At 48.3% G+C, this 7,034-nt stretch overlaps 1 long non-coding RNA gene across 1 annotated transcript; it reads left to right on the top strand.

Moving 5' to 3' along the window:
• Positions 1 to 4,928: 4,928 nt before the first annotated feature.
• Positions 4,929 to 6,045, top strand: LOC144333973 (uncharacterized). Its single transcript, XR_013403113.1, has 3 exons — positions 4,929 to 5,028; positions 5,291 to 5,319; positions 5,570 to 6,045. It is a non-coding gene; the product is annotated as an uncharacterized LOC144333973 (long non-coding RNA).
• Positions 6,046 to 7,034: the final 989 nt, after the last annotated feature.

Below are 7,034 nucleotides of genomic sequence, written 5' to 3'. Positions count from 1 at the left end.
AGCTCCAGGTCTGAGGGCAAGGCAGGGAGCAAGAAGGAGACAATACAGAGGTGCTGAGGCATTAGGGGTGTTGATTGAGGAGTGGCAGGCATCTCCTCTCAGAACGTGCTCAGGCTGGGGGGTTTCAGTAAATGTCCCAGCCCCCCTGGCCCGGTCTTTCCCTTCCAGGTAGGTGCTGTCCTGCCTCCTGCCATCTAGACTGGCCTTGTCCAGAGCGTTGCCTCTCCCTCTGGCTCTGATCTCCCTGCAAGGGGGCTCCCACTAAAGAGAAATGACACAATTTACAGAGGGAATGCTGGCCTCTAGACAGCCATGGAGTGCTATGCAGGGAGTAACGAGATGCTCTGATAATAAGAACAGCCAAGGTTTACGGAGCGCCAGGTCCAGGAGTCAGCTCAGTGTGTTCTTGCTTCTTTATGTCTTAATTATTTGGGTTTGTAATCATCATCATCATCATGATAATGGAGATGTCAATAACAGCGATAACAGCTATCAACGAGTGAGCTCTTATTACTGTGTGTTTTATGTCTATTATTTGTTTCCATAGCAATGGTTTCAGGTAAGGGGATTTTCAAAAGGGGACAGACAGTGAGGCTCAGGAATGTAAACCAGTTGCCTGAGCTCCCATGTCTGGTAAATAGCAACACAGACCATGGCTCAAAATATATCTCTCTAACTTCAAAGCCCATGCCAGGGCTTTAAAGATAACTCAGGATTATGCTCTTTGCAAACAAAGGAAATTGGAACTCAGGGAGGTCCAATTTCAGTTTCTAGAACATCTACACCTCTTTGGAATGAAGGTGCACTTGGATTAGGGTCCTCTGAGCCCTGGTTAACACTTCCTCCCCATGTGCCCTGCTGCCCCCAACAGATGCAGGACAGTCCTTTCTATGGGGTAGGGGCCTAGGTGGGAACAGTGCTGCTTCCTGGTCCTTCCTGTCTGTAGCCAAGCTAAGTTTCATTAATGCAAGGACACCCAGATAGTGGGCAAGTCTCAAAAGAGCAGCTTTTGGAGTCCCTGCGGAAGGGGAAGGAAGATGCATGTCCTCTTATTTATGGCCGTGCAATGGGCTTGGCCTTGGTAATAGAAACTGTGGTCTGGCGTGTTTCTTGCTGCCTTTGCTTGTGTAGAAACCGCCACTTGCAGGCACTGCCCACCCTTACAGGGCATGGGTTAATGGTCAGCCCTGTGGTTGGCGAGTGTCTACCTTGTGCCTGGCTGATGCCCACACCCTGAGAGATAGTACTATTATTCTCTCTTGTAGAAAAAGATAAATTTAGGATGTTTAAGTAACTTCTCTAAGGCTTCACTGCTAATTCAGTTGCTCAATCAAGATTTGAATCAGGTGTGTGTGACTCCAGACTGGAAATATTTGGTTCATGAGGACTGCTACTTGACTACGCAGGTGTACTTCCAGAAGAAAGGGAAAGACAAAGGTATTTAAGCATTGTTTTTTAAAAAGGTAGTATTTCTATTTTCCTCCTTCTCCCTGCCTTCAGTATATTCCTACAAAAGGTTGATGGAAGGAAAATTGACATAAATCATAAAATCTCAAATGAGATTTGGGTACTTTGTGGTTTTGACTTATCTATACTGATCTTTCCATGAATGCAGATCATCAAAGTTTGGCTTTTTCTTTCTATTTATTGACTTGTCTATCCAAGTGCTTATCTATCTGTGTTCTGTAATGTGGAAAGCGGCCACAGTGCCTAAGACTGGGCTTGAAACTTCTGGCAATGTAATACACGTATTGGTTTTGGATTGTTCTTAAACGGATCATCTGGTACCATTGAGGACTTTACCTTTCTCTGACATTCTCAATTGCTCCAAGTTAAAAAATAAAAAGTTGCATGAAGGAATGTTCAGTGTCCAAGAAAGACATTGGATGAAGTGGGAGTGAAGGGTGAAGAGCAGGGTTTTAAAGAGAAAAACTCACACAATTTAGGACAGGCGAAAATGGTGAAAGAAGCCTAGTATTCCCACGCCCACCCCGCTCCCTATTACAGAACACCAGGCTAGAGTCATCTTGTAGTGTCAGTTTCAGACTTTTATCACATTTTCAAGTGGGGCCAACTTACTGACATTTTGTCCGCACAGCTCTGGCCAAAGCACTCGTGAGCCGAGGCTCGGCACTGCCAGGCAGCCCTCACTGTCAGACCAGCGGAGGCCACGCGGGCTGTGGACGCAGCCCCGGTATAGATGCAGCGGGGCCACATGCCTCTTCCTCTGGTTTAAATGTTTATCCAAAAAAGAAAAACATAGCCTGAGATTTCACTCTGTGTGGCTGCCAGACACTTGTTTCTTTTCCAACTGGCTTCCCCATTGAGGGACTTTTCCCTGAAGGTCCTGGTGGTTTGGGCTTAGATTACAAGGAGCAAGGCTGTATTTTTAAGGAGGCCATGAGGGGAAGGGGGAAGACAGGGGAGGACACTGGGATGGTGTGTGTGTGTGGATGCGTGTGCTGTGTGGATGTTTGTTGTGTGTGTGTGATCTGTGTATGTGTTGTGTGAATGTGTGTTTTGTGTGTGTATGTTATATGTGTGTGAATATGAGAGTTGTGTGTAGTGTGAATGTGTGTGTGCATGTCTGGTGTGTGTGTGTAAATGTGTGTGTGTGCGTGCATGTGTGTGAATGTTGTGTGATGTGTGCGCATGTGTGAATGTGTGGTGTGTGCACGTGTTGCGTGTATATGTGGTATGTGAATGTGTGTGTTATGTATGTGTATGTTGTGTGTGGTGTATATGTGTTGTATGCATGTGTGACACTGTGTTGTATGTGTGTGAATGTGTGTGTTGTGTATGTGGTGTGCAAATGTGTATGTGAATGTGAGTGCGTGTGCGCATGTGTGTATTGTGTGTGTGGGGTTGTAAATGTGTGTATGTGTGTGGTGTGTGTATGTGCGTGTTGTGTGTGCATGTGTGTATGGCTTTGTGCATGGTGTGTGTGGTGTGTGCATGTGTGTGTGTGAATGTGTGTGACTGTGTTGTGTGTGGTGTACATGTGTGTTTGTGCATGTGTGACTGTGTTGTGTGTGGTGTGTGCATGTGTGTGGTACATGTGTGTATTGTATATGTGTGTGTTGTGTGTGTGACTGTGTCTGCCACACAGAGTGAAATCTCAGGCTACGTTTTTCTTTTCTGGATAAACATTTAAACCAGGGGAAGAGGCATGTGGCCCTGCTGCATCTATACCAGGGCTGTTTCCACAGCCCACGTGGCCTCCACTGGTCTGACAGTGAGGGCTGCTGGGCAGTGCTGAGCCTCGGCTCAGGAATGCTTTGGCCAGAGCTGTGTGGACAAAATGTCAATAAGTTGGCATTGTATATATGTGTGTTGTGTGCGTGTTGTGTGGGATGTGCATGTGTGTTGTGTGTGTGGGGTGTATGTGTGTGTGGTGTATGTGACTGTGAGTATGTGTGTTGTGTGTGGTGTGTGCATGTGTGTGCCTGTGTGCTTAGAACCTTAATCCTCAAGTCTAAATGCTGATGGCACCTCTGGGAGGTGATTAGGGTTAGATGAGGTCATCAGGGCGGGTCCCAGTGGGGTTAGCAGCTTTGTGGGAAGAGGAAGAGAGACCTCAGGGCAACACCCCACCCTTTGCCATGTGATGCCCTCGGCTAAGTCATGGTGCAGAGGGGAGGCCCTCATCTGATGCACCCCAACCACGGAATTCCAGCCTCCAGAAATGTCAGATACAATTTTTTTTTTAATAAATTGTCCAATCTCAGGTATTCAGTTATTGCAACAGAAAGCTGACTCTGATGAGGGCTCTGCAGCAATGCAGAGCTGGTCCCAGAGGCAAGATGGACAGAGCTTGTGCAGCTCTGGGCGTCCCTGTGGGCACCTCTGGGCCAAGCCCAGCTGCACTTTCACCCTCCTGATTTCCCACAGCAGGCAGGAGGGTGGTGGAGCCCACAGTCCGGGGCAGGAGAGTCTCTCAGATTCCTGGGAGGAGCTCGGAGCCCAAACGAGGACAGACAGAAGCTGCTTATCTCCAGCTTGCATAAGAGCAAAGAGCTGGCCACTGTCACTTGCATTTTTGCAGAGACCCAGGCAGGCTGGGTGTGGGAGCTTCCCAGTGGAAGGGAAGGCACTGGCTGAGCCCCAGTGGAGGCTGCTGGCCTGGAAGCTGGGGCCGCAACTAGAACCGGGGCATCCCGTGTGAGTTTAAGGCGAGCACGTTTGTCTTTCTCGGTTTGTCCTCAGTGGGACGTCAGGGCAGGAGTCGGGGCAGCTGTGAGTTACTAACCAAGTCTTAGGCATCTGGGACTGACTCTTACGGGTTGCTTGATTCCTAGATTGGGGCGAGAGATAGCGGCCTGGCTTCCCGCAGGTGTGACTTACCGAGGGCAGGCCAGCGTCCAGCCTGGCTGCTGCAGGTCGTGGGCCACAGTTCCATTTGTACAGATGGTCGCACCATTGTCTCTTTGTATATTCAGCGTCTAAGACCCCATTCTGGCTCCAGCCCTTCCTGATGTGGGGCCTTGGACATGTTCCCTGACTGTCCTGTGCCCGTCTTTTCAGCGGTGAAGGGAGCAGTGACCATGCACACCACTGAGGACAGCTGTGGGGATGAAACATGGCAGGCCGAGGTACAGTAGGTGTGCCAAAGTAATTCAGAAAAGCCCAGCTGTCCCTCCGTGGGCCTTCACTCCATGCTACCTTGGCTGGAAGGTGGCCAACGTTTGTTTTGAGGCTAGGGCTGCTTCTCCAAACACATGGAATTAATCTTTGAATCACACATTTGGCAGCTCCAAGCATCCCCTTCAAGATGGTCTGCTGACAGTCTCCTCTGCTGTCTGCTCACTGGACTCCGGGATGCTTTGTGAGGCAGTTGTGGGGTGCAGCAAATAATAAAGGTTTTGGAATCTGAAGACTGGAGTTAGAATCTTAGGTCAGTAATTTGCTGCCTTGGTAACCTCCATCAAATTCCACCCCGCTGAGGATGAGTCTCTTCATCTTTATGAAGGGGATGTGGTATTGGCACCCCTGGCTTGGGTGACATGTGAGGCAGCTACATGGTGCTGGGTGTGGTGTCCGTCTCTCCCTCTATCATGATCTGTTCTCTCTCTCTCTCTCTCTTTTTTTTCTTATTTTCTTTCCCCTTTCTGTGAAAGTTACCCCATCCCATTTAGCTTTGTGAATGACCTGTGCTTCCCAGCATTCTATACTTACAAAACTAGTTGGGATTGCTTTTCTTGAGAAGCTGTTTTGTAAAGAAGTTTGCTAGATATCTATCTACATGGACACAGATGTATTGATATCGTATATTGTTTCTTCTTTTGGAAAGGAGTCAAAGAGCCTCCTGTCATCTTGCAGGTAGGTGGGCAGCCCGAGATCTAAACTTCCCGTGGGAAATCTCCACGTGGAAAAGCCCCACTCAGAATCCCAGGCGGCAAGGGCAGATTAGGACTTACCATGGCGTTCCAAGCTCCATGGCCATAGGTGGGTTGCTCTTGGTCACCAGGGGGCAGAAGCATTGATGGTAAGAGCTGTTCTTCTTAAACCTATCGACTGAGATTATAATCAAGGATGCACTACTGGCTGTTTCGGATCTACTTTTGCAAAGTTGGAGTCCAAGAGAGTCCCCCAAAGCCACTAGGATGACATATGGTCTCTGCAAACTTCCCATGATGAGGCACTTCATGAACCAGCACAGTGAAGAAGGCCCAAGTCACAGCACCCAGCATGAACCCAGCAAACACCACACAGTTTCATTCACCACATAGAACCGGAAGTTGACTGCCGACGGCCATCTGAGAGGCTGCCATAGTCTGTCCAATATTTTTCAATCAGGAGACACTCTGAGCTCCCTTCTGTGGCTGGGTAGGTGCTGAGCTCCAGAGGTTAAAAGACAAACATGTGTTAACATTCTGGAGGTTGTAGCATGCTCACAGTTAAATGGATTTCATTTCAGAATATTACTGATCCCAGATTGCACATGGTATGTGTGTATTACATAGACGGATAGACAGATTAACATTTGTGGAAACAAAACATCGTCTGCATTATCAGGTTGTCGTAAATTCTTACAATTTTGCGTGGCCTCAGCATCTGTTTTGAATACAAGTTTAACTTTCGCAGACCAGAAGTAAGGCTCGGTCATTCTTGACACAGTTTCGAGTTGTACACCACACCAAAGTGGCTCAAGCTGGTGGCTCAAGATTCAGAATTCAGAGGCATTTCTCACCCAGCCAATGGCGCTTCTGTTTTCCTGCCCAGGCTTCCTTTTTAGACAAAGTCTCACTCTGTCACCCAAGCTGGAGTGCAGGGATGAGATCTTGGCTCACTGTAACCTCTGTTTCCCAGGCTCAAGTGATCATTTCACCTCAGACTCCCCAGTAGCTGGGACTACAGATACGCACCAACACACCCAGGTTTTTTTAAAAATTGTATTTATTTTGTAGAGATGGGGTTTTGTCATGTTGCCCAGGCTGGTCTCAAACTTCTGGACTCAAGTGATCTGACCTCCTCGGGCTTCCAAAGTGCTGGGATTACAGGTGTGAGCCACTGCACCCAGCCCAGTCTTCCTTTAAATGGACCATTCAGACCTTTGCCAAAGACCTTAAAGTATGTAACTATTCCCACACCCTATTCCCTTACACACACACAGCCACACCCACCCACATATATATATATATGTAAACATACTGCTAGTGCCCACTCACTCTCTCTGCCTGACTCTCATCCCATTGCACGTGTCCCGGGGATGGAGGACTGCCCTCCAATTTCTTATACCCTCCCACCTGCATCTGTAAGTAATAAATCTTTGAGCTAGTTTCCTGTTGTGCGGGTTGATTTCGTGTTTTCCAACTGAAGAACCAGGGACTGCCTCAGGCTGGGCTTTGCCTGGGATGCCAGGGAGGCAGTTAGTGGGGACAGAAGGTTGGACTTCTAGCACCACAGCAATGGCCAGAAAGGCATAAACTGAGCACGGGTCAGACAAGAGCCACAGGGGTGTCTGCCAGTATAAACACGTTTCCCGTGTAAGAGACTCCCTGGTTGTGGGTTGAACAACGAGGCATGAGGCTATC

Source organism: Macaca mulatta, chromosome 13 (assembly GCF_049350105.2).
Source record: "Macaca mulatta isolate MMU2019108-1 chromosome 13, T2T-MMU8v2.0, whole genome shotgun sequence".
Classification (NCBI taxonomy): Eukaryota; Metazoa; Chordata; class Mammalia; order Primates; family Cercopithecidae; genus Macaca; species Macaca mulatta.
Note: the sequence above shows the minus strand (reverse complement) of the source record. Positions and strands in the feature narration are given on the sequence as shown.